Source organism: Monodelphis domestica, chromosome 1 (genome assembly GCF_027887165.1).
Source record: "Monodelphis domestica isolate mMonDom1 chromosome 1, mMonDom1.pri, whole genome shotgun sequence".
NCBI lineage: Eukaryota > Metazoa > Chordata > Mammalia > Didelphimorphia > Didelphidae > Monodelphis > Monodelphis domestica.
The window spans coordinates 265,991,730-266,019,533 of NC_077227.1; the positions used below are offsets into that span (position 1 = coordinate 265,991,730).

A 27,804-nucleotide genomic window follows, 5' to 3' on the forward strand; every position below is an offset into this window, starting at 1 on the left:
AGCTGCCCCCGATGGAACAGGTTAATTTTAATAAACATCCACAACATGGAAAGATCTACATGAAATTATAAAAGATGAAATGAATAGAACTAAGAGAACATTGTCTACAGATACAGAATTAATATTCGAAGGATAATATGTGAATGTCTGCCTACAGAGAAGGAACTGAAAAATAGAAACATGAAAGACATAGTCTCTGAATATATCTGTCAAATGATGCTTTCCCTAAGGCAAGGAGGGGAGGGAGGGATAGAGATATCTGGAAATTTTAACAATGATGTTATTTAACAATGTAACAATTTAATTTAACAGTGAATCTGGGAATTTAAACAAATGAATTAACAAAACTCTCAACAACAACAAAATAAAGCAGTAAATTGAAAGAAGACTTCAAGCTGAGTGATTCCAGATTGGTTGAGGAAATAACTGACATTGTTGATCAAGAGCACCATTGACAGCTAAACGCCTCTGGGCCAAGAGGTCTGTTGATGATGATGACTTAGAGTTGGAGAAAGGTAAAGGCTTATTACTTTCTGCTATTATGTCTGCTTTGAGAAGGAAAAGTAGAGGGGATTTTGTAGCTGCTTTCATATCCTGATGAGCTAGAGTTAAACTCTATTCGAGATGGACAATATGACATATACTGAGTGAGCCCAAAGATGGCCAGTTTGATGAGCTTTGCCATTCTCTGACTTAAAGAGAACTGTCATTCACATTGAGAGTTAGCACTTTCTAAATGCCCTTTTAAAGGTGATAACTAACTAAGAGTTTGTAAAGGCTATGTTAAAACAGGAAAGAGGATTTTCCCAGTTTAAGTGTGTCAAGGGTCAACAATCTATCTGTGAACAGAAAAGCAGTTTCATGTGGATATATATTGTGGTCATATTTTTAAGGGACCAACAGCATTGAAGACTGCAAGAGGGGATGGCTGGGCAGCTCAGTGGGTAGAAAACCAGGCCTGGAAACCAAAGGTCTTGGGTTCAAATGGGACCTCAAATATCATCTGTATGACCCCGGGAAAGTTATTTAATTCCAATTGCCAAGTCCTTACCACTTTTTTGCTTTGGAATCAATGCATAGTATCAATTCTAAAAAAGAAGATGAAGGCTAAATAAAAGAACTATGAGATATGAGTTATCCTAAGCACATGAGTTTTCCTTCTTTGTGGGTTTCTCTACCAGGTATACCCATTCTTTAGCATAAGTAGTGAGTATATTCGTGAAGTAGTGAGATCTGTGTTTACAAGTATATTGTAAAGTATTTTATTATTAATATGTTTGCTTTATCATATTGTTATACATAATATTATTATTTATTTTAAATGGTTGTGTTTAAGATCCAAAAGTGTCATTAGTGTGGCTAGTTTCATATACAAAAAAAGCATTGAGTGAAGATTTAACAGTTATAGTGAGTAGGGAAAATGTATTTCCCATCAACAAGGTTACCCTTAGTATCCCGAGAAAGTTTTAATATTACCAATGAGGTGGAGTTTGTGCCTGGTATCTTAGATCTGCCAGTGGCTTCCTGTCCCCCCCCCCAATGATCAAATACAGAATCTTGTATTTGTTGTTCAAAATCCTTCATAACCTAACCCACTTTTACCTGTCTAGTCTTCTTACATCTTACCACCACATAGTCTATGATCTAATAACACTGTTCTTATTGCTTGTATAAGACACTCCATCTCTAGCTCTAGCTATTTTCACTGGCTGTTTCTCATGCCTGGTATGTTGGTTATCTCTCCTCATTTCTTCCTCCTGGTTTCCTTGGCCTCCTTTAAGCCCAAGCTAAAAGCCTTTTGAAAAGAAGCGATTCTCAATCCCCCTTCATGTCAATATCTTTCTTCTGTTGATTATCTCCAATCTATCCTATCTATATATTATTTGTACATAAATTGTTTGGCTGTGATACTACTATGCTCCCACCTCTTCTCTTCCCAAAAGTCTTGCCTCAGAGGTTTCTCAACAAGTGAGCAGGACATTCCCATGACTTAGTACCAAGCCCTTTATAACAAAGAATAGTTATCTAAACAAGACATACAAGATTTTGGCTTTGTTTTTTATCCCTTGCACATTTTCCTAGTGGGGGCTGGAAATACATGGTCAAGCAAGGCCATCAGAGTTTATGATGACTTAGCAAAAACTATCTTTGTGTATCAAGGCTTTAGGGTCAATCATACTCTCCTATAGCCTAAGTAACATCACCTCTCTGCTTTTTCAGTCTCTGTCTCTCTCATTTTCATGTTCTTTATTAATTCTCATCCTGGGTTCTAAGGTAATCAAGGAATATGTTATATTTCCATGTTAATTACTAAAGTTGATAAATATTTCCCATCAATTAAACAATTAGTTCTATACACCACCACAATTTGGTAAATATAATTTTTTAAAAACCTAGAGAAACTTTTTTCCATTAAGTATTATCTACCTCTCTAACCCACTAATCTGGCATCAAGGTCATGCCAATGCTGTGTGTTAATAATGTAGCAAATAATGAAGCAAATATAAATACATATTTACAATGTATCAGTTCTGAGAAAAACCAGAACCAAAGTCACTTTTAACCATCACAACAACCACTAACTTCCTCCATTCTAGAAATATAATCCCACCATTTTGTTCTCTGAGGTTTCCAAGTAAAATATTTTACAAGAGGTCTCTGGGTATTTCTTTGCAAGAGGAGGACTAAAGACAACTCTCTCAGGAAATAAGTTTTATTGGTCCTTTACTTCTGTGCTTTCATTAGTTATCATGGTTAACAATCTCTCTGGAATAACAGTTAAATTGTTACTTTCCAATACCACCTTAAAGATAGTCTTTGAGGGAGATGCTATTGAATCTGGTGTTACATCATTCACTGTGACCACAAATATCTAGTCCCTAAAAATAAGGAAGAGAAGAAAATAAACATTTATATAGCTAACCTATTATGTACCATGAATTGTGCTAACTGTCGTTTATAAATATTATCTCATTTGAAGTTCATAAAACGCTGATTTTATATTTATTTTATAGTTGGGGAAACTGAGACATACAGAGATTGTGATTTTCCCAGGGTCAAACAGCTACTAAGTATCTAAGACTGGGCTTGAACTCAGGTCTTCCAGACTCTAGACCAATCCATTCTCTACTATGCCACTAGTTGCCTCAAATGATTTTGGGGTGTGTCAAATACATATTAATATAATAAAATACAAATACAATGCAAAGCATCATTTGAAAGCCTGCTTCAAATGAGAAGACTACAACACTAAAAATAGTAACATAAACATGATACTTGCAAGTCAGTCAAAAATATTTATATATATATTTCAATATTACAAAGCAACTGTGTATGTGTGTGTGTATGTGTACAGCATCTGAACTTGATAATGATTGTATGGACTTTATAACCAATTCCTTTTCTCTGAGGCCTCCATCAATGAAGTTTTAGGCAAGAAGGTTGTTATTTTTTGATTTAGTACATCTTCCCATTCTTGTTTGAACTTGGATCTTTCTCAGTGATGGGCAAAGTTGTGGGGTTTCTATACATAGTAGCTCAGATGCCTAAGTTGCTGTACAGGCTCTTCTCAAAGTCCTCTTAATGAACTGCTAGTCATTACTTTTTACTTGCTATTCAGTGAGCCCAAATAGCACTCCTATAGATCATTCTGATGTGTAGCACAGGTGTTAGGACTACTATCCCAACTCTATCTCACACTGGCAAGTCAGTTCCCCAGAGGGTGGCTACTATGTCCCCTCTACAGGAGTAAAAGTAAACCCTTCTTATGGGAAATCCTGAAGAGTTGGGGGTGGAGCGGGTCCTTTGGTACCATAGCTCATAATTCCCCTCATTTTTATGATTCCCTCAATGATTATCAGTTAATATCACAGTCAGCCAGACTTTTAGGTGTTCGTATTTACTAAAACTTCTATGCCTTACAAGTTATCATCAGTATGTAGAACAAAAACCTTGACATGCATAAGCCAATACTGGTGTATGTGTATTTGTATGCATGTGTACATATTTGCCTCTATATATAAAATGATAAAATTTTAAGAAGATTTTTCACATTTCCTCATCCAACAATATCTAAATAACTTGGAAGGATTTAGGGTATATTGTCTTTTCATGACCTGTTTTTGGTCCTCTTAAATCATATATTCCCAAGTAAAATATTAAATGATGTAGTAACAGAGGCATAATTCTTTATAAAACTATGATAATAGGCTCCAAATCCCAGAGAAGTTCTTAAATCTCTTGGGTTATTTGGATTTGTCCACTTAAGACGTATTTATTTTCTCTAGGTCAGTATTAACTCCTTGATAAGTTAACTCCTTGATGAGATAAAATATGTTTTGTATATTTGACAACAAATTTTTCAGAGACTTTGTAAAACTTCCATTTGCCAATTGAAAGGTTTTTGCACATCTTCTCTATCTCATCCAATATTTTCAACAGTCTCTCTTCATGTTCAAGTATCTTCTCAAAAACAATGAGATCATCTAAGTAACACTTCCAGAGAATTCATATCTCTAATAGCTGCTTTTTCCATCAGCCATGGGAAAATAGGATGCCACCAACATATCATTAGTCATCCACAATAATTAGTAAAATATCAGCTGGATAAATGAAAATTGTCTTACCCATGTTTTCCTCTGCCATAGGTAACATGGAAAACAACTGAATTCCTAAGAAACAATCCAAAACATCATGAATAATTGGGATTGTACATAAATCCATTTTAGTTATTTTGTTTATAGTTTGATAGTCCACACACATATCTTCTCATTTTTTTGTGTATTACTGCTACACAATTGTGATTGATATGACCTATTAGACTCAATAATTCTTTAAGATGGTTTGGGGGTTCTTCCATCATAGATAAAATACTCTTCTGATGTTATTTTTGAAATTATCAGGAATCTGTAAAGTATATTCTATAAGTTGCTTCTCTATCACATTGTACATCCCATCCATGAAATGAGAATAAGAGTATTCTCTTTCTGAACCTTTGTTTCAACTGATTTTTTTCATTGATCTGGCACTGGTGAACGATCAAATTTAATTTTCTTAAGATCCATTCTCAAGATAGAGTTTCAATTGCTAGTATGCTTCCAATGTTGACCTACCTTTCCTTCTATTTTTCTGTAAGCCTCTGTGCAGGCAATATGCATGGTCAAATAGAACAGTTGACATCATGAGTTTTTTTGCTTACAATATTTGTTAAATAAATTGGAACTAGCCCCATTTAATGCTTATACCTCAGCAATAGTAGATGGATCTAAACATTACTTTACTTTTGATGACAGCAACTTTCCTAGGAAACTTCAAGGTTACAAATAGCCTTTGGTACTCAGTCTACTAAGTACTAGTCATTTCATAGATTATAAAATAATAATGTTTCAATTGTTTCTTTAAAAATTATTAAAATGTTATACCCAAATGTGATCCACTATACAGCACAGTCATATGTGCCACATTCTCAGTTTTTATTGTAATTTTTGTAAAGAGTTCAATGAGTCCAGATGATACAAGCCCATGTTGGTGAAGATGTGGCACACATGCCTTGGTGTGCCAGAGGGGGCTGCTCTGTTCCTCCTTTTCACAGTGCCTGAGAACATTTTTCACATGCCCTGCCCCTCCACCCAGCAGTCCAATGCGAGTACTTCCTCTCTCCACTGTCTGAGGTAACGGGGGTGGGGGAAGGCTCACAGGTAGCTTGAAGGTGCAGTTTGGGCAGGAGATCTCTAAAAGGTTTGCCAACACTGATATAGGTACATAAGCAAATGATGGTAACAGCTTTGAAATCCAGAATGACCTCCATCCTTGGCACCATCTTCATTTCCTCATGTTGATTCTTTGGAATTCAGCTTCTAACACATCAACTTGAGTTCTTTTTAGGAATGTTTGCCACTAGTGTGTCTGTCTAAGTCATGGTTGCAGCAAAAAAAATAATACTTCTTTGCTTCTATGGTGGCTAGTACTGATTCTGAAAGTGACTTTTACTCATACTGTGCTAGTGATTCTGACCTATAGGTAAGTAGATGGCACAGTGGATAGAACGCTGGACCTGGAGTCAGTTAGATCTGACCTCAAATCTAGCTTCAGACCCTAACTGTGTGATTCTGGGTAAGTTATCTGCCCTCTGTTTGCCTCAGTGTCTTCAACTGCAAAATTGGGACAAGAATAGCATCTACCACACAGAATTATTGTGAAGATCAAGTGAGATTATATTTATAAAGTGCCAGGACATAGTAGGCATTTTATAAATGCTTATTCCCTTATCACCCCTTCTTTGAATCTGGGCAATCAATGTGACTCTTTAGCTGAGCTTCTGTGGTTTATATAGGCAAGGATACTAGAGTTAGCTGAAGTTGAAATTTCCCAAAGCAAGTGTCCCAAGTAGTATCCCAATGCTTGCCCTCCATTCTGTAAACTCAGTCTATTAAGTCTTCCAAATTTGGTCAAGATTGGTACAGATCAATGTTAATAAATGTTAATAAAATACTACTGGGTTGTATAATAGGCAATTGTACACTAACCATGTTTCATTCCTCAAACTGTTTAGCTCTTCTCTGTTAAGACTTTCTTTAGTTGAATATTCATTTGAAATTAAGTCAGTGGTTCTTTCCTTGTGTACTCAAAGATAGTTTTAAAAAGGAATTCTGCACTTACTATATTGAACCATCTGCAACTTAGTTTTTGCAAACAGTTTTGCCATGTGAGTCTAGGCTAGACATCCTTCAAATTACATGAAAGCTCCCAAACTGAGCTTCTTGTGCATTCCATTAAATCTATTCATTTTTTAAAAAATAGAAGTCAGCTAATGCCATAGTGATTCTATCATCTTGTTGACACATTTAAGGTATGAAAAGGACAACAGATGAAATGGGCTTTCTCCCAAACCTTTATACAAGGATAATAAAGAAATCTTTAAATTGATCATATCAGGAAATGCTCAGAAAAGATTCTAACAAACTCATTTTCAGGGGGAAATTAAAGTAGAGATGGAAATGTACAAAGGAAAAATATTCTTGTATTAGTTATTTTCAAATGCATTCAACTTTCTCTTAATATAAGGGAAAGTTGAATTAGCAGAGTAATATATATGTGAGTATACATATAATATTTAGTAAGTACAAAAATGGTTTATTGATTGATTCATGAGAACTAACATATTAACTCTCTTTGGCATTTTATTACATAATATTGGATTTATTCAACAAATATGTATTTGGTACCTACCATGCTCTTCCCTAGAGGAAAGACCATTACTCAAGCCCAGGTATAAAAGCAAATTTAAAAAAACCTCCTTTTTTTAAATATAAAACTGCAAATATAAGAAATCATCTTTTCCTCTAAAGCACTTTCCAAAATGAACATCTGTGGAGGCAATTAGTTGGTACAGTGAATAGAGTTCTGGGCCTGAAGTCAGGAAGATCAGAGTTCAAATGTGACCTTGGACACTTATTACCTATGTGACCCTGGGAAAGTCATTCAAACCTGTTGGAATTTTTTCTTTCAACTATAAAATGGTGATAATAATAATGGTCATTGCTGTCATTTAGTCATTTTAGTGGTATCTGACTCTTCATTATCCTAATTGGATTATCCTTGGTAAAGGTACTGAAATAGTTTGTCATTTTTTTCTCTAGCTCATTTTACAGATGAGGAAACTGAGGCAAATCATTAAAGTCACATGACTAGTAAGGGTCTCAGGTCAAATTTGAATTCAAGAAGATGACTCTTAGGGCATCTAGGTAGCATGGTGGATAGAGCACTAGGTCTGGAGTCAGGAGGATCTGGGTTCAAATATGGCTTCAGATAATTCCTAGTTGTGTGACAATGGGCAAAGCTCTGAACCCCTATTGTCTAGCCCTTGCTACTCTTCTGTTTTAGAATTGATACTAAGATAGAAGATAAGAGTTTTTTAAAAAATACATGAGTTAGTCTTAGTAACAGCATTGTTTTCTGGTTATATAACATCTGGTTAGTTATTATTATTCTTTTTATTATTAAAGGACTGGTTATAATAACTAACATTTATATAGCACTAATTATGTGCCAAGTACTATGCTGAAATGTTATCTCATTTAATCCTCACAACAACCCTGGGAGATGGGTTTTATTATTTATCCCCATTTTACATTTAAGGAAAATGGAGCAAACAGAAATCAAGTAACTTTCCCAAGATTACCAGCTAGTAAGTGTCTGAGGCAAGATTTGAACTTGGATCTTCCTTCCTGATTCCAGATCTAGTTTCTTTATAAGAAATATACTGATTCTCTGTATAAGGGAATAGCTGTGTGATTTTCCTGAGAGTAAACTTTTCCCTCACCTTATTCCCTTCAACAACAGACAGTAAATGCCCACTTTATTGTATTTCATTTCTACTTGACCATCTATCTGCTGTTTTTAGGTATTAACTGTCCCCCTACACCTGGAATGTACTCCAACCCCATCCCTATTTTTTATAATCCTTAGTTTCTTTCAAAGCTCAATTTAAATCAGAGTTAACAAACATTTATTAAGTATCATTATGAAGCTAACATCACATTAAGTGTCAGTGACAAAGAAAGGGGAAAACAGTTCCTGCTCTCAAGGAGTTCACAATCTGAGGAAGAACTCACAATCTAATAAAAGCTTTATCTCATTTCCCATAGTTGTTAGTGCCCTCCACCTCAAAGTCATTTGGCATTCATTTGGAATATATTCTGTATGTGCTCATATATTATCTCCCTCCCAAGAATGTAAGCTCCGTGCTAGGAAATTTTTCACTTAAAAAAAAAAAGAAGAAATACCTGGCCTCAGACACTTTCTACCTGTGTGACCCTGGGCAAGTCACTTAATCCCACTGCCTAGTTTTTACCACTCTTCTGCCTTGGAACTGATACTTGATATTGATTTTAAGACAAAAGATAAGAGCATTAAAAAAATATCCCAGTGTTTTGCTTTGTATCTGGCACATAATAGATGCTTATTAGGTGATCAAGTAAGTGACAATGTTACTGTCAATGTCAAATGTCATTTGTGTCATGTCAAATGTCATGATAATGTCAAAAATGACAAAGCAAAATGACTCTTTGGAAAGGATCAAAGACACTTTTTTTTTTAATGCCAATTTTATAGCAAGATTCTTGTGTGTTTATTTAGTTCAAGAAGCTTAATATCTGGGTTGGCTTTTTTTTTTCCCCAGAAGAAAATTCAGGTGTAATTTCATTAGTCTAGGGAATTCAGGGTGAGGGACCATTCTCTATTTATATGGGTCAACAGCTGTAACCTTTGGACATAATTGCCTAAGGGCACTGAGAAACTAAAGTGTTTATCTATACATAGATAGTATGTATGTAACAGTAGATATATACTACCAAGATATTATTTATATATATATATATACATATATACACAGACATATATATATATGTACATATACATAAATGGTTATGGAACCTAGACCTAAATCCAATATCTGGATCTTCTTGCAATTGGAGATTTCTTTATGTTTGATCCACTTATCCATTGGTGCTATTGTGTCTCTCACAACACATACATCCATAAGGAAATGTAAGATAATTTGAGGAAAGAAGGTTGGTTAAAAAAAAAAAACCAACAAGATTTCACTAAAAGGGTGGTCTCTGCATTTTGAATATATGGAGGAAAATAACTTGTGAGTTTGAGGACAATAGTTTCTTCTCAGAAAGAGTAATCTTAGAAGTCAGAGAACCAGAACTCTAGGGTCAGGTAGAGACCCTTAGGCTGTCAAGGGCAGGATGGAGCTTACATATTTCTTTCTGGAAGATAGCCCTTTACTATCTTAGAAATATTCTACCGCTTTTATCTTATAGATTTCCTGTCCCACCAGGGGATTCTGATAAGACTAACTTCCAAGAAATGCATTATTCCACTGAAGTAAACCTTATTTTTGCAACTCCCAAGAATCTAAGGTTAACACATTCTTCCCAAATCACCCAGCATTCATCACTATTGTCAATCTCCCCTATACAAAAAGTAGCTGAACAATCTGACAGAAAAGCTCCTTTTGCCTTTAGTAATTTTACCCATAGCCTCTGTAAAATCCTATAAATGTGTATCTCCCTTCATTCAGTTCATTGGATTGTTAGCCACTTGGCAACTATCCATTAGTTGATGCAAATAAAAGGGTTTTTTTTTTAATCTTCTAGTTCTGTCTCCTGATTGACTGACCCTTCAGCAAAATGGACTGAGAATAGAGGAATTACTACCAGGACAATCTTAGAACCTCTGGGTTGAGTTCTATCCAACAAAAGAAAGGAAGGATTCTAAAAGGAAAGAATGAAGAGAAGATGTATTTTAAGTACTGAACAACCTCAGTAAGCTAGTAAGCCCATTTTCCTGGAATAGTTTGTGCTTAAAGATTGTAATAAAAAGGTTGAGGCAGCCGATGAATAGTACAATGGATAGAGTGCTGGGTCTAGTGTCAGGAGGACTTGAGTTCAATACCTCAGACACTTACTAGCTGTGTGCTTCTGGGCAAGTCATTTAAACATGTTTGCCTCAGTCTCTTCAACTATAAAAGAAGAATAGCATATTATAATAGCAGCATAGAATAAGAATAGAATAATAATAGAATAATAATAACACCACCCTCACAGAGTTGTTGTGAGGATCAAAAGAGATATTTACAAAAAGCTCTTATTATAGTGCCTGGTACATAGCAGATTCTATATAAGTACTTATTCATTTTCCCCTTACCCCTAATAGAAGATATCTGGGAAGTCATATTAGACTCAGATTATGGAAGGTTTTAAACATAAGATATGCTAAGCAGGTAACAAAACTTAGCAGTTGATCAAATATGGGATAGTGATGAGGGAGGGAGTGGGAATAATCAAGGCTGCCATAAATTGCAAAACTGAAATGGCTGGCAGGATAATGCCCTCAAGAGAGATAAGAAGTTTAGAGAAGGGACTGGTTTATGAGTTCAATTTTTGCATAGTGGGGGGGGCAACTTGGTGGCTCAGTGGATTGAGAGTCAGGCCCAGAGACAGGAGGTCCTGGGTTCAAATTTGACCTCAGACACTTCCCAGCTGTGTGACCCTGGGCAAGTCACTTAACCCCCATTGCCTCACCCTTATCTCTCTTCTGCCTTGGAGTATTGATTCTAAGATGGAAGGTAAGAGTTCTAATAAAAAAAATTTAAAAATTTAAAAATTCTGCACAGGTATAACCAGAGAAGGTGGTACAAGTTTTGGCCAAGAATATCTAAACTTAGAAGACACTAACAGCACTTATACTCTAACAGACAGAAACAATTATTTCTTAAGGCCTGGTTAGAAAGGATAATTTAATTAAAATAGGAAGCTAAAAGGGGGGAGACTTTCATCCATCTCCAACCAGCAGCCTAGCTGGGCTCCAGTCTGGCCCCAACTTGCCCTCCCTTCTAGAAGTGGCCTTCCCAGCCACTGTCTCCTTAGCAACAACTTGGCTAGAAGGTCATTGTTTCCACCTCATAGGGAAGGTCTTCTGCTCCTCTTAGTACCTGAATTAATCTTTAACTGGTTATTGGAGAGGTCCTTTGTGCTCATTACTCCAGATATGTTTTGTCATTCTTGCCCTGACTTCTAGATTGCTGGTTTTGGAAGTATTGAGTCTGAAAGGCCAGCAGGACATCAAGATAAAGATGTTTAGCAGACAGATTGTACCAGACCAGAGTTTAGGAGAGAGTTAGAAATGGATATACAGTATAGTTTCATAAGTCATCTACATAAAGATAGTAATTGAACTCTTGGATATCCGATCACTACAAGAAAAAGAAGTTCCTTTTAATCTATTAACCAGAAGAATCATTGAGAAGATTGTAGTAAAACATTTAAACCTCTGTTTTACAAAAGTATATTTGACTTGTATTCAAAAATCTTTTGTTTAGCTTAAGTACCTTAGAAACAAAAGTTTTTAATGAGATCTTTCTTGATAACCTACCTCTCTGCCTCAAGTCTAATTCACAAAAGATTGTTAAAGAAGGAAAAGAGTATTTTGTGTCTAAATTGTGGTAGCTGCTGCTACTATTAAGGAAAGAGGGCAGCAAGGTGGCACTTTACAGTGCTAGTCCAGAAATCAAGAATCATCTTCCAGAGTTCTAATCCTATTTCAGACATTGACTAGCTGTGTGGTCTTGAGTAAGTCATTTAATCCTATTTCTCTCAGTTTCCTCTTCTGTGAAATGAGGATAATAATCACTTATACAGCAAATGGTTATTGTAAGGATACAATGAGATTTTACATATTATTTGTAAATATATACACATATATATGTACATTTAGGTGATACTGGATCTATCCAGTACTCGTGTACTAGGTCTGAAGTCTGGTAGACTCATCTTTGTGTCAAATCTGCCCTCAGATACTTACTAGCTTGTGACCCTGGGCAAGTGATTGAACCCTGTTTGCCTCAGTTTCCTCATCTGTAAAATGAGCTGGAGAAGGACATGGCAAACCACTCTAATATCTCTGCCAAGAAAGCCTCAAAATGGGATCACAAAGAACTTGAACATGACAGTCTGAGCAACAGTAACACTGAGGAAAGGAGTCATTATATCCTCTTTGTGGTCCCTCACCCAAGATGACTTTCTTTCTACTCAATTCCTGTGAAGTGACTTGATTTTCCTTTAAAGAATTTGGAAAATAAAGAAATAAAAAATATCAATAAGCACATAAAAATGCTCTAAATCTCTCATAAATAGAGAAATGCAAGTTTAAAAAAAATGTTGCGGTACTACCCTACACCTATCAGATTGGCCAATATAATAGTAAAGGAAAATAACAAATGTTGGAGTGGATGTGGCAAGATCGGGACACTAATGTATTGCTGGTGGAGTTATGAATTAATCCAATCATTCTGGAAGGCAATTTGGAATTATACACAAAGGGCTTTAAAAGAATGCATACACTTTGATCCAGCAATACCACTGCTGGGTTTGTACTCCAAAGAGATAATAAGGAAAAATACTTGTTCAAAAATATTCTTAGCTGCACTCTTTGTAATGACAAAAAATTAGAAAATAAGGGGGTGTCTATCGATTGGGGAATGGCTGAATAAATTAGTGGTATTTAATGATCATGGAATACTATTGTGTTATAAGGATTGATGATCTGGAGGCTTTCCATATGAACTGGGAGAACCTCCATGAACTGACGCAAAGTGCCTGAACCCGAAGAACATCATACACAGAAAGTAAAACATTATAGAAAAATCCAATGCAAATCCTTGCTATTAGGAGCAATGCAACAAGCCAGCTCACTCCTGAAGGACTTATGTAAAAGAATGTTATCCACATTGAAAGAACTATGGGAGTAGAAATGCAAAAGCAAAACATATGACATCACGAATCACAGGTATGTATGGATATGTGATTTGGGGTTTAGGCTTTTAAAAAATCACTCTATAGCAAAAATGAGTAAGTATCAAATGATAACATTTGTACAACCCAGTGGAATTGCTTGTCAGCTCTGAGAGCGAAGAGGGAAGAGGTGAGGGAAAGAAAATGAATCATGTAAACAGAGAAAAATATTCTAAATAAATAAAAAAAAATTTTAAAGAAGAATTTGGAAAGAAATAGTTGGGAAAGGTAGTATTCAAAGTACCCAATTTCATAAGAGTTCTACTTTATTCCAATCTTTCTCATTTGCTTGGCCAGGGTGGGGGCAAGGAGCTGGGTCATCTGAATTCATGTTTTTCTCACTTTTTGGGGAAGTTATAAAATTATGAAATAATAATTCCCTTTTGTTCAACTTATCCCATACCAGGGAATTCCTTCCTTCATCCAGAAATTAGAAAGAGAATCTACATCTTTCTCCCTTCTGTGAACTTCACCCCCTATTGTGTTTCTCAACTGCCTTTGAATAATGATATCAATGTAATGGTTAACTACTTTATCTTAGAGAAACCAGCTTCTAAAACAATGGTGAAATAGAAATTAAACAAAATAGCAGAGATTGGGAAATAGGCTCAAATCTCTCCCAAGAGAGAGCAAGAAGGTGTGGTGGTGAAGCAAAAAAATGTGAGGAATCATCATTTCTGTTCTCCAGTGCATGAATGGTCCCTGCAATTTGAAATTTACTCCATGTCCCTCTTACACCGACCAGTCAGCCCTTGTCTTGGTTTCTTAGCTTTTGTTCCCCCTCCAACTTACTCAAGGAGGCTACAGTCAGTAGTAGTTCTACCCACCTGCATAAATGCCTCATCCAGCTTGGAGCCTACCAGTGGCAGGATTGCAGCTCTAATCACTTTCTCTTATCTCCACACTCTCCTCCCTCCAGGGCCTTCTCCCTCTCTCCCTCTCTCCCTGCCTCCCTTCCCCCTCTCTTAAGAATGGAAGGTACCATGTTGTCAGCCACAGGGGCAAAACAGATCTCCAGAGAATTCAGGAAACCAGGAGGTCTATGAAATGTGTATGTTTTTTAATACTTTAATAATCACATTTCATTATATTTATCCTTCTTGGTATCCTATGTTTTTTGTTTTATTCATTTGCAAAATTTTAAGAAGGGGTCCATATGCTTCATCAGACTGATCCACAAAAGGTGAAGCCCTGACACAGAGCTACATGGGGTAATTTCCTGTCTGTTGGGGGATTTTGGACTCAGTGTTCTGTTACATATACAAATCAAGTTGCTCCTGGTTCTACATTAAGATGTGAAATAGATAGTGGGAAGAGAAATTAAATACTGTCTATTGTTAAAGGGGATAAAGTGAGGGGAGAGTTTACTCTCAGGGAGTAAATCACCCAGCTATTCCTTTATACAGAGAAGCAGTATGCTCCAGAGATAATATTTATAAAATTGACTGGTAACAAGTACTATATAAATGTTAGTTATTATTTTTATTATTAATGGGACTGGTCCTGGAATCAGGAAGAATCTGGCCTCAAATATTTACTGGTTGTTTGATCTTTGTCAAGTCACTTAACCTTTGTATATTTCAATTTCCTCAATTATAAAATAGGGAAATATTAGCATCTACCTCTCAGAACTCTTGTGAGAAAGAAATAGAATAATATTTGTATAGTGTGTGGCACACCTGGCACATAGTATATGCTATATAGATACTATTATTATTTTTATTGCTTTATAGTTACAAAACACTTCCATATACATCTTATTTGATTCTTAACAATCCCTGGGATAGGTAATATAGGAAAATTTTCCCTTTTATAGATGAAGAAGGTTAGGCCAAAAAGATAAGGTGATTGCTGTGGTTACCCAGTGGGAAAGTGACTCCGCCAAAGCCTGAATTTAAAATCTTTATATTTTCAATGCAATATCCTTTCCCTTACATTAGTGTGCTTGAAGTCTATGTGAAAGGAAAATGTTAAAATAAGTAATTGTTTTCATAATTAATTTAAATAGCTGAGCAGAGAGAAGATTCATTCCATTGATTGATCACAAGAATCATCATCATCATCAAGGACAACAAATGCAACCACAAACACCACCACCACAACAATCTAGTTTCTAATTCCAGTCTTGACAATTTTTAGCTATATAACTGGTTTAGTTATCCAACATCTCTGAACCTGTTTCCTTACCTGTAAAATGGGGCAAATTAATTGTACTATCTGAAACGGTTATTATAAAACACTTTTAAAATATTAATTATTAACTCATATGTGAATGCCACCAGGCTAGGACAAGTAGAAAATGGCCAGCAAGGGTATACTCTTCTTTCTTCTTCTTAGGGCCAGTACTCAGCAACATCAATATCTGAAAGGGTATCATGGAGATTTTGAAGGAAGGGTGGTAGGAGGGTTCCTACATTGACAGCAGAAAAGTTGCAAAAGGGGAGTCAAGATCAATAGTTGGGGATGTGTATCATGAAGCTACAAGGACAGAAGAAAGGGTATTTTAAAGGAAGAGAGATCAAAGCCAAGAGGATCATAATAATGTCCAACAGGCTAATGAAAGGTTCAGTTAGGCTATAATCATTGAGCACTCTGACAAAGTTACCTCAATTTGGCAAACATAGTTGTTCTACAGAAAAACAAAAGGTTTTGGATTTTCTTTATGTTTCAAATTCTTGACAATATTTAACTGATCTTGCCCTTCTAATTCTTCTGAATTCAGTAGACACTAGAAGATTCTCATTGTTGTCATCCTTCTTGTTCTCCATGGCAACTATTGAAGTTCTAAGCAGTAGGAGATATCAAAAATGAGCAGGCTAGGATACTTTGACTTCAAACTAGTCCAGACATTGAGGATAAACCACCAGAAAGGACTGTGGACTATGAAATTAGGATTAAAGGTAAATAAAGGAAAAATTAGGGATTAGTGAGAATGGTACAAATTGCACCTATGGCATTTGTTTCTTTTTAAAGTAGCACCTTTAGAAGAAAATGTTGTTCCTTGCTTAAACTGGTTTTACTCAAGTATTTTTGTTTGTTTTTAAGAATGGAAAATTTGCAGTTAAATCTAATAGATTAGAGGTGGGGTACATCTGTTTGGTTTTGGACCACCTGAAGATGTTAGACTATTACCAAGGATGGCAGCAACCCTAAATTGCAAAATCAGCTTTTTATCTGGGGTGGGGGGGAGGCGTCACCTGGGAATAACTATTTGAGGGTTGATTCTATAACTTTTCTTGCTGGAGATGCCTCTCCCCCATGACATCCTCCCCTTATCAACTGTTAAGTTCTTCCCCAGAATCTCTATTTAATGCCATTAAACTCATTTGATTGAAAAGTAAAACCCTACGGTAATAGTGCCTCTATTTTATGCTGGTTGGACTGGCTTTCCTTTATGGGGGATGGGAAAGGCCCTTCTAGAGATCAACATTGGTTTACTGCCAAAGGCATAAAATGCTTAGTGCATAGGGAGTTGGTGTTTGAAATTTTATCAGAATTTTTATTGTTTACCTAAGACACCTCACTAATCAGAGTACTATCAGTTGCAGATCTAGAGGGAAGTCCTTTTAAAATTTAAATTTAAGTAAGAATTGTATCCTTTAAAATTCTTTTTGCATTTTATGACAATGAGGACCTCATTGAATTCTAATCTTAACCCCAAATCTCTAGACTTTGCCTGAGGTAGGACTGGCCCAGAATATAGCCAATGCCATAATAACATTCATGAAGGATGTTGCTGAGTACACATTAGCTGAAATTAGTGCATTCCTATTTGTACAGATGACCTAGAAGGAAGAGAATAATAGAAAGCTTATTTCTGATATTGTTTTATATCTTAACTATTTGGCATTGTACTCCTAATGATTATTTTAAAAACTTAATTTAAATATTATTTAAAAGTAGAAAATAAGCAGACATTGTCCTAAATATAGAATCTACTGTATTTCTGGCTGTGGTTTGTTTGTGAAATGATAATTCCTTCAAAATTTGTGGGTACAAAGAGGCACTTGTAATTGAACTAAATCTGCTATTTTTCTTTGCCCTCAATTTTGAGGGCATAGTCAGTCAGTTGAAAGCACAGTTCCACTTAATTGCAGGGAAATGAAGGTCTGGTTAAAGATTAAGGATTAAGGTCTAAGAGTCTCCTGATCACTAGACCATATCTCTTCTCTTTCTAGTTTACCCTTCTGTATAATTCTGTAAAATAATATCTACTCAGCATTTGGTAAGATTTAAAGGATCTCTTCTGTGTCAGATTTATTTTCTCTTATTTTTAGATATGTCTAACCTTAGTGCATTGAAAAACCAGGCTACTCATCAGGGATACAAATGGAATACAAATCCATTTCTTTCTAAGATAAAAGAAATTAACTAAAAATTCATGCAATTTATTTGTATTGACACTATCACTGAACATTCGAAAGGCATTCTTTGCAAACTACTATATTGCCAAAATGTGTAGCAAAATATGAATACTATTAATGTGTGAGTTTTTTTTTTTTAATTTAACATTAAACTCATTTGATTGAAAAGGGTTTTTTTTTTGTTTCTCCGAACACACTATTGTTGTGCAAGATTGCCCTCTTGTGTTTTCTCTGGTTAAATCATGATTATTTTTCAAGTTTAATGCTGAGATTCTAATTTATTCAAATAATGTAAATTCAGAAATGTTAAGTTCTTGCCTCATAACTTTAATATGACATGAAGTGTATTGGTTCATACTTTTAAAAACCACATTTTAAAAATGAAATCCAAAGCCCTATTTTCATATCATTTTACAGCATGTTCCTCTTTATTCTTTAATAATTCATAAAATAATAATGGCTTATTTTTGTATTGTGTTTATCTCTTATAAGTACTTTCTCACATATTATCCTATAACAACCCTATGAGGAGGGCAGGCTTAATAATGCCTCTTTTGACAGATAACTAAGACTCAGAAAGTAACTGTGCCTAAGGTCAAATGGTCAATAAATGGCAGTGTTAGAATGAAAATTCAGATTTCTGTTCCAGTCCATTGCTCTGTCCACCACACAATGAACCAAAGTTAAGACAAAATATTTAAATAGAACAGCAATGTCATCTTTTCAAAACATATACTGACATTATCTGAATATTTGTGAAGTCACTTATATAGGATATGGCATTCATAAAGGTGTAAAATAACAAAGAACCTCAAAGGTGGAGGGTACTTGAGAGGCTGTCTCTTTCAATCTGTACCAAGACTTCTTTCTAAATCAAACCCCTAAACTGCACAGTTACTTTTTGCCTGAAGATCTATGCAATAAATAAGGACTTGCTACTTTTAGGTAGGACTTATTTTGTTGAAAATCTCAGGGGGTAACATTATCTTGAGCCACCCAACCTCAAACCCCTATTGCACTGAAAGAAAAATAATACATCCTTTTCCTTTGAAAGGGTTAAACTTCTTCTGAAAGCTCTAACCACACCAGCATTAATCACACAAATAAATGTGATTGATAGGCTGCTCCCCAGAATGTCTATTTGAGGAAGAACCTATGCCATCCATGCTCACTTGTAACCTGACTCTACTCCAGACTCTTCAATCTTTTCCACCTTCACCATAGCCACCTTTTCTTGCTGGAGATGCCTCTCCCCCATGACATCCTCCCCTTATGAACTGTTAAGTTCCTCCCCAGAATCTCTATTTAATGCCATGCCAATCATGCCCACTTCAAGTCCTGTTTATTTCCCGAATCTTCAGACTTTTCTATCTTTCCCTTCTGTGTATCTCCCCAGTTACCTCAGTTTTCCAACCCCCTTTTGGGTTCTGTCTTCACATCTTTGAATGTAAGCTCCTTGAGGAAAGGACTATTTTTCTTTTTGCCTGTATAGTATTTGTATTGCCAACATATTGCTTAAAACATAGTAATTGATTCACAAATGTTTTACCTAATCTAAAACATAATGTAAACTCTGGCCCCATTCCCTCAGTACCAGGCAGGCTACTTTTGCTGATTCAGTGTTCTAAGGTACCAAGATTGGTTTGAGGGTATCTCTATCTTTTGCCATTGACTCAAGACCCCACATTAAAGAGTCAACATGAGGTCTTTTTTACAAAGGAGTATTTACTTCAAAGATTTTTCAAGAACAAGTATGAAAATATTTTCCCCCTCTGCCTTGAGGGCATAATTCCCTCCTGAATTGGGGATCAGCCCTGAAACAGCTCAGTTCTCACATAGAATTGCTCCCAACAAATTCATGTTAGAGCTGGCATGACTGACAGATGACTCTGTATCTCTTCTACCATTAGGTTGAGTTCCTGAACTTCACATCCCAAAATTACTCTGTTCTTCAAGGCATTAATGCTGTGCTGCCTATGAAAGCTAGTCTGTAATGAATGGATGCTGAAGGAGGCTTGACTCTCTTTATGCCTCAAGGCAACATTGCTGCATTGGTTAAAATCCCAAACTCTGGAACGACAGGATGCTAAAGAGTTTTCTGGAGCTCTTTTAAACTTAAAAGTTGTTTGGCTCCATTTCCTTCAGCAGTTGCTGAGTTGATATTACTTTCATCTCCTCACATAACCTTGAGTTCAAATATGACCTCCACTCCCTTCTGTGTGACCCTGAGCAAGTCACTTAATACTAATTGTCTACCACTTACCATTCTTGGTGCAGATACTTAGTATTGATTCTAAGACAGGTCAGGGTTTAAAAAAAAAGAATGTAAAAGATATCTTAATATTGGAGAAGTGTTTTTCTGATTTTCAAAAAAAAAAAAGCTTGATTTTAATTAAAAAAGGTTTAATTAAAAAGTTCAACTAAGTGGTGAAGTAGATATAGTGATGGCCCTGGAATCTGGAAGACTCCTCTTTCTGATTTCAAATCTAGCCTCAGATACTCACTAGCTGTGTGGCCTTGGGCAAAGCCATTTAACTTGTCACAGTGTCCTCAACTGTAAAATGGGGATAAAAGAATCTATCTCCCAGAGTTGGTGTGAGGATAAAATAACATTTGTTAAGAACTTAGCACAAAGCCTGGCACATAGAAGGTACAAAATGCCAGTTATTGTTATTATTATCTAAGTGAATGTGGAACAAGATTAATTGGTTATGCAGTCAAAAAAACATTCATTCAGTCAAAAAAACAATGTAATTTCTGCTAAATGGATGTGAGACCAAAAAACTCATATTCACCTTGTAGGTATGGAACTTACTACCCATGTGACCTTGGCCAATTCACCCAACTTATCTAAACTTCAGTTTTTTCATCTGCAATTGAGGGGATTATTTAAAATAATTCAAGAGGTCCCCTCAGCTCTAAATGTATGATCCTACATGCCAAATAACTACTCAGGTGGTTTTTATAGTCAATCATCCATGACTTTTGTATAACTTTTGATGAGATCTTAAGGAAAGAAAGGATGATTTGCATTCTGGTAGAAAATGATTTTATAAAAACCAGTTAAGAAGGTCTTACGTTCTTTGTATGGCTATAAGTTTGTCACTTCATTTCTTTTTAGGGAATTCTTTGGGTTGCCCTAGAATTATAAATTTAAATATAACCTTTTGGGGAGGGGGACAAATAGTCTTTTGTTGACTTTGAGAATGAGAAAACAGAAAACCTGAATACTATTTTAAAAAACCACCTTGATTTAGAATGTATAAAAGAGATGAAGGACACTAAGGAGAGTGCTGAACTTTAAGGCAGAGGACCTGACTTTGAACAAAACAGAAAGGACTAATAAAAGAGTTAATAACCAAGATAAATAAGGGAGTTGGTAAGAGAACACCTAGCTGCCCTTGACAAATTTAAGACACCTGCCAGAGATAAACTATATACAAACCACAAAATTGGAGAATGGAAAAAGTTGTCCTGGTTTTCAAAATAAGTAAAGAGATTGTAATGGGCGATCTAAATGCTGGCAAGATTAATTCCCAATTTCTGGGGAAATTTTAGAATGCATCATTAGGATATGGTTTATGAACTTCTAAAAGGCGAAATAATGATTTCAGAGCCAGAGGGCATCATCAAGAATAGGTCATGCCAGACTAACTTCATATCCTTTACTGGCAAGATTACTAAACTACTCAACTAAAGGGGATTCTGTGGTGTCAAATCACAGAGAGGAATGCAAAGTTAATGCAACCACTAGGTGTCTCTGTAGAGAATAAAGTTTGTTTTGGACCCAGGACCCTACCCATCTACAACTTTCTGCTCTCTGCATCCCAGGATGAATTGTTTAAGGATCATGAGCAGCCATATCCTGTTATAAGCTCATTTTAATCTAACCTGGTATATGTGGGACTGCTTTCTCTACTTTGGGGAACCTTTTAAAAATGCATATTATTAATAAAAATTGTATATAGCTTTTAAGCTCCAGATCAGAATTGAAGTCTGAACACTAGGATAAGGTCCCCTGACCTTTTTATGATTATGTATTTATATGTTAGTTACTGGTTTCCTCTTTCACTGCCCACATGTGCACACACACATAACATGTATGTTTATGTACTTGTTATATACACATATATGTAAAACATATCTAAATGTGTAAGAATGTGTGTATATATATGGGGGTGTATATTCTTGCAATATAAGCACTAATACTTGAGCACAGATTTTCATATGAAGTGAAAATCAGGTAAGATATAACTTTAGATAAAGAACTAGAAAAAATACAGTATGTCTGAAATGGGCATGAGAAGGGAATTTGGGGGAAATGATAAAAAGGGTAATTTTTAAAAGGGCAATTAGAACTTTCCACATCTGCCCAAGTTCTTTGCTTCATCAAATGGAGGCTTTGACCTGAAGTCTAGTTCATATAGCTAAAGCAACATCTGTGAGCTATCTGTAGGGATTCCATAGTGCTTTGTTCCATCATTTGCATCTGCTTTGCTCCACATCCTTTATTGTCTCTCCATGACTGATTCTGTTTACCTCTTTTCAAAATCCCCAGGAGTAACTTAAGATCCCTTCCTTGTTCAAAAGATTGAGATGGTCCAAATCTTTCTCAGAGTTGAAGGGAGGTTGGTGGAACATTAGTTGCTCAGAACTACAAATCTCATAATGTTAATTAGGACTCAAATTCCTACTACATTGAGTTCCAGTTATAGGCAGTAAGCCAGTATGGCTAGAATTATGTTTCAGTTGAAGTAGTGGGAAGTAAGAAGTAGGAAATAGAGCATTTAATAAGTTTGGGTGTTCCATGAGACTGTCTAGATTCCTTCTTCTTCTCTGTCTCTCTTGTCCCCTCCCTTCCTCTCTAATCTTCTGCTCTCCTTTCTTCTTCTTCTTCTTCTTCTTCTTCTTCTTCTTCTTCTTCTTCTTCTTCTTCTTCTTCTTCTTCTTCTTCTTCTTCTTCTTCTTCTTCTTCTTCTTCTTCTTCTTCTTCTTCTTCTTCTTCTTCTTCTTCTTCTTCTTCTTCTTCTTCTTCTTCTTCTTCTTCTTCTTCTTCTTCTTCTTCTTCTTTCTTCCTCTTCCTCTTCCTTTCTCCTCCCCTACTTCTCTTCCTTTCTCCTTTTTCTTCTCTCTCTTCCATTCTCCCTTTGCCTCTCTCTGTATCTATTATTCTCTCTCTCTTTTTCCATTTTCTTCATCAGTTATGTGTTAGACATTTCAAAGTGAGTATTATTTCCAACTCAATATGTCCAAAATAGAACCCATCATCTTTCCTCCCAATATTATGCTTCCTCCAAAGTCCCTTATTTCTTTTGAAGGCACTACTATTTGGCTACTGTTTGTAACCTTGTAAGTTTGTAACTTTGGCATTATCTTCAATTCCTCATCCTCAATCCACATACCCATTCAGGTGCCAAATCTTATCATTTCTACCTCAGGGATATCTCTCATATCCAGTCTCTTCTCTTTACTCACCCAAGTACCACCTTATTTCAGGCCCTAATACTATTCACCTAGATTATTACAAGAGTGTCTCAATTGCCCTCCTTACCTTGTTGCTTCTCATTTCAGTCCATCCTCCATAGCTCAGCTGAAATAATTTCCCTTAAGTGAAAATGTGACACTGACATTCCATTATTCAACAATATCCAGTGACTTCCTGTTGCTTTTACAATCAAATATGATTTTTTTTCTGTTAGCTTTTAAAGTACTTCATTTCCTGACTTCAACCCCTTTCTGACCTTAGACACCAGTCCTCCTCTTGTACTCTTCAGCGCAGCCTAATTGGCCTTTTATTAATAATTTATATAGTATATTCCATTTCTTTTCTCTATCTTTGGACTAGCTGTCTTCCAATCCTATACCATATGCCAATCCTGAGATGTGGAATTATACTGCCTCCTCATTCTGTTTCATAGACTATCTCTCCTCTCTTAAGACAGGGCTCAAAAAAGTCTATATAATGCCTTTCCTGCTCCCCCAACTGGTAGTGCCTTTCTTTGAAAACTTTGTATTTTTTTAACTCTTTATATTTATTTAGTATACAATTTTATATGTCTTAAATGTGTCCTCAATTAGAATGAAAGATTCTTATGAGTAGGAACTGTTTTACTATTGGTAGTTTTAGCACATCCCATGCCTGGCATATAGTAGTCACAATAAATATTTATGGAATGAATGACTGAAAGGAATATAGGTGCCAGATTGTAAAGAGCAACATCACTTAAAAGTGTTAGGAAACCACTGAAGATTTTGATTGCATGGTACCAATGTATTAGAAATATTTTTGGTAGCTATATGGTTAAGCGAACTAGAGAGTAAAAAAGAGTAAAAGCAGGCTAATCAGTTAGGAATCTGTTTATTGTAATAATCTTGACAATGGGGTATTAAAGTGTTGAACTAGGATATTAGCTCGATGACAGGACAGAAGGGGGCAAATATGGCAAATTGCTATATACCAATTCTGAGGTATATACTATTTAAACTAGGGTGGCTAATACAGCAAATAGAGAACTGGGTGTAGAATCAGGAACACTTGAGTTCAAATCCTCTCAGACATTGGACAAGTCACTTAACCCTATTTACCTTAGTTTTCTCATCTGAAAAATGAGCTGGAGAAGGAAATGGCAAACCACTCCAAAAAGGTTCATGAAGTCAGCCATGATTGAAAATGACTGAACAATGACAAAAATATTTAAACTAAAGAATTCTATATTGTACTTTAACCCAGGAACATTGGAGTTTTTCATGGTAAAACCTGAATTGCAAGCAATCAATTGTTTGAAGTAAAAAATAATTTTAAGACTGAGGTTTCTGCTGGAATGAACAAACTTGAGTTAAAATAACTGCCTATTCCAAAGGAAGGAAGATCACATTCTTGCATTGGACATAGGATAGCTATTATACCTAGGTATATAGTAAACTCTACTTCTAGATTTAGGAGGGTAGGGAATTAGCAGGGAAAAGAAGAATGAAACTAAGATTAGTATTGATACCGTATGCCTCCCTCTAAGGAGCAATAGATTGAGCAGGGTAAGGCAACTGAAGCTTCATTCCCAAGATGCTGAAATTAGGGGTGAAGGGAGAAAGGGACACAAGTTTCCTCCTGAAAGCTTTTCTCTGTTTGCCCTAAGTTGACCTTCCTTTACCCCAAACTACCATCTATAGCAGTGGTTCTCAACCTTTCTAATACCATGACCTCACAATACAGTTCCTCATGTTGCAGTGACCCCCAACCAAAAAATTATTTTGGTGGCTTCTTCAAAATTGTAATTTTTGCTACAGTTATGATTCGGAATGTAAATACCTGATAAGCGTTATGTATTCTCATTGCTACAAATTGAGAGGTTGAGAACCGCTGATCATAGGAACCCATTATTATCCCTGTATTTCCTGGAATTTCCCTTCGAGACCTTTCCCAATCTTACCCCCATCATCCCTATGGTCTCATTACCTTCTTGCCTTCTTGATTTTATCTCTATCTTGTCTCCTTCCAGGGTGATGGTTACTGACTTCACTTATAACTATCTTCTTTGCCTCCACCACCTCTTTAACATAAATGAACTCTGACATACACCCATTCCTAGAATTCGTAGTTATCATTGTGGTTTAGAGACCTACAAATAGGATTCTATGGAAAGAAATAGATATTTCCAGACATGCCATCAGAGGAAAAAAGCTGATTATGTGGAACCTGTGATTGCTTTCTTCTCCAATCTCAAAGGGAAGATTCAAAATGTACATGAAAAAGTCATATCCACAAGAAAGTCTTATTTTAAATCTTTCCCATAGAATTCTAAGATCAAAGATAATTAAGCATAAAACATGAATCTTTTGGTTTTTATACAACTCTCATATTTCATAAATAATAATCTATATATTTAGCCCTCCTCTACCTCTATTATCTGACAGAATACAAAAATAAGAACTTTGATAGTATTGTCTCTCAAGTATTTCAAATGCAAGTATCACTGAATCTATAATGAAAATAATAATAGCTGATATTTATATGGCTATACATTCTCATTTGTTCTTCATAACAACCAGGTGAGGTATGTAATGAAAGTAATATCAAACTATTTGAGAGATGAGAAAACCGAGACAAATGTATCAACCTCCTATAGGTATTGGTCCCCACAAACTTGTGCTTACGATCTAAGGCTGAAATCTGTCAGTAGGGCAGCTGCTACTTCTGGTTCTAGGGTTAACCCTTGTGGGTAGTTATATTACTAATACTGTAGCATCTAGGCATACACTGATGTGCTTCCAATTAATAAGTCATCCAGGAGACTCGATTAACTCTTTTTTTAAAGAGTTCTTTAAGTTATTTCTGTCTTACAATTGGGAGTATTGATTCTAAAAAAAAAAAAATAGAAAGATTAAATGACTTGCCTAGGGTCACATGGCTAGAAAGTGTTTGAGGCCAGATTTGAGCCCAGGTCCTCCTTACTCCAGGCCTGTCACTCTATCCACTATGCTATTTAACTGCTCCTTACTCAATTAACTCTTAACAAAGGTGGTTATTAAATGGCACAGCAAAAAAAAATAGTTTAAAAAAACATTTTCCCCATAAAGCTGAGACATACTCTCTTACCAATACACACTGTGTCCATGGGGGAGAGTGAGCATAAATTTAAAATGCAATGTTAGAACACTCAGCCAAGGCAAAACTCTGGAATTGTAGGGCCTCTATGCCTCTTCTCTCTCACCAAATGAAAAGTTCCAGAAATGTCATGTCCAAAATGAAGAAGTCAGAGAAAAACTATCATAAAGAGGTCAAGTTATAAGGAATCATGATCAGGATCATGCAAAAACTGGCAGCTGGTACTATGAGAAAATTTTGGCAGAGGATATATCAAAAGGCAACATATAAAAATTTTCAACTAAACACATTACTTTATAATACTGGATACCTTCAGTGGAATGGTTGCTGCCCTTCTTACTGGAAGAGGACCAAAATGACACCACTATGTTGGAGTCACTGTGTAGTACATCTGACTATATATCAGTATAAGCTCAAAAGGTTTTATCACAGGCAGGTACAAATAGCCTATATGAACATTTTGGATGGAGAGATCTCTAAATTTCTGTATCTCATATTTTTTTGAGCTACTACAATTCTGCTTTGCTCATAGAGTATGGTGCCTCCTTTGATACAGGAAGGTCCAATGTCAGTATCTCCCATGTCATACAACCAATACCAAAGTTCTTCAGAAAGACCTTTATAGAGTATCTTTGTATCATTTCTTCTGACTTTCATGTGTGAGTTCTATGTAACATAGTCTTTTAGGTAAATGAACATTTGGCATTCGTCCTTTCCCTATCACAGCATTCAAACAACGTGGCCAATCCATCAGAATTATGCTTTTTGCAACAGAGTTTGCAGCACTTGGCAGTTCAGCTCAAGAAAGGGCCTCAGTGCCTAGTACCTCATCTTGCCTGCTCACCTTCAGATTAAGACAATTCAACGAAGTGATTCAGCATGGCATTAGTAGATTGTCCAGGTTTCACATACAACAAAGAGGTCAGCACAACAGTTCTGTAGCTCTTCAGGTTGGTGGGCAGTCTAATACCTCTTTTCTCCCATACTTTCCTTCAGAGCCTCCCAAACATTGAGCTAGCTCTGGCAAAGCGTGAATCAGCCTCATAATCTATGTGTACATCCCTGGAAAGTATACTGCCTTGGTAAGTGAACTAATCCATAGCATTATAAACTCCTCCATTTGTTGTAACCAATGGTTCCACATATGGATGGTACAGTGCTGGCTGGTGGAGAACCTCTTTTTTCTTGGTGTCAATTGTCAGGGCCAAATTACTACAAGTGGCAGAGAATCAACCCATCTACTGCATTTCAGTCTCAGAGACTGCAATGAATGCACAATTCTCTGCAAACAGAAGTCATGTGCCAACTCTCTCTTCACTTTAGTCTTGGATCAGTGTGGCTCCCTTAGAGCTAAGTAGCTGTGATGCACCATAGGTTTTTGGCCCATAAATAGTCTTCAGTATATCATAGAAACACTTTGGATTGTTACTATCAGAATAAAATTAAACTTCATTGGCCTTTTTACTGAGCCAAGAATCCT

The 27,804-nt window shown here is 36.0% G+C and overlaps 1 protein-coding gene across 6 annotated transcripts in view; it reads left to right on the forward strand.

Moving 5' to 3' along the window:
• Positions 1–367: 367 nt before the first annotated feature.
• Positions 368–27,804, forward strand: part of NAA30 (N-alpha-acetyltransferase 30, NatC catalytic subunit) — a 59,320-nt gene continuing 31,883 nt past the window's right edge. For 3 of the 6 annotated variants that reach the window (XM_056810800.1, XM_056810809.1, XM_056810802.1), the window contains exon 1: positions 16,111–16,258. The gene's annotated coding sequence lies outside the window, so the exon portion shown is untranslated. Of the gene's footprint in view, positions 516–13,117; positions 13,354–16,110; positions 16,259–27,320; positions 27,407–27,804 lie in introns of those variants that run through there. The other 3 variants (XM_056810801.1, XM_056810804.1, XM_056810803.1) reach the window with 3 other exon arrangements.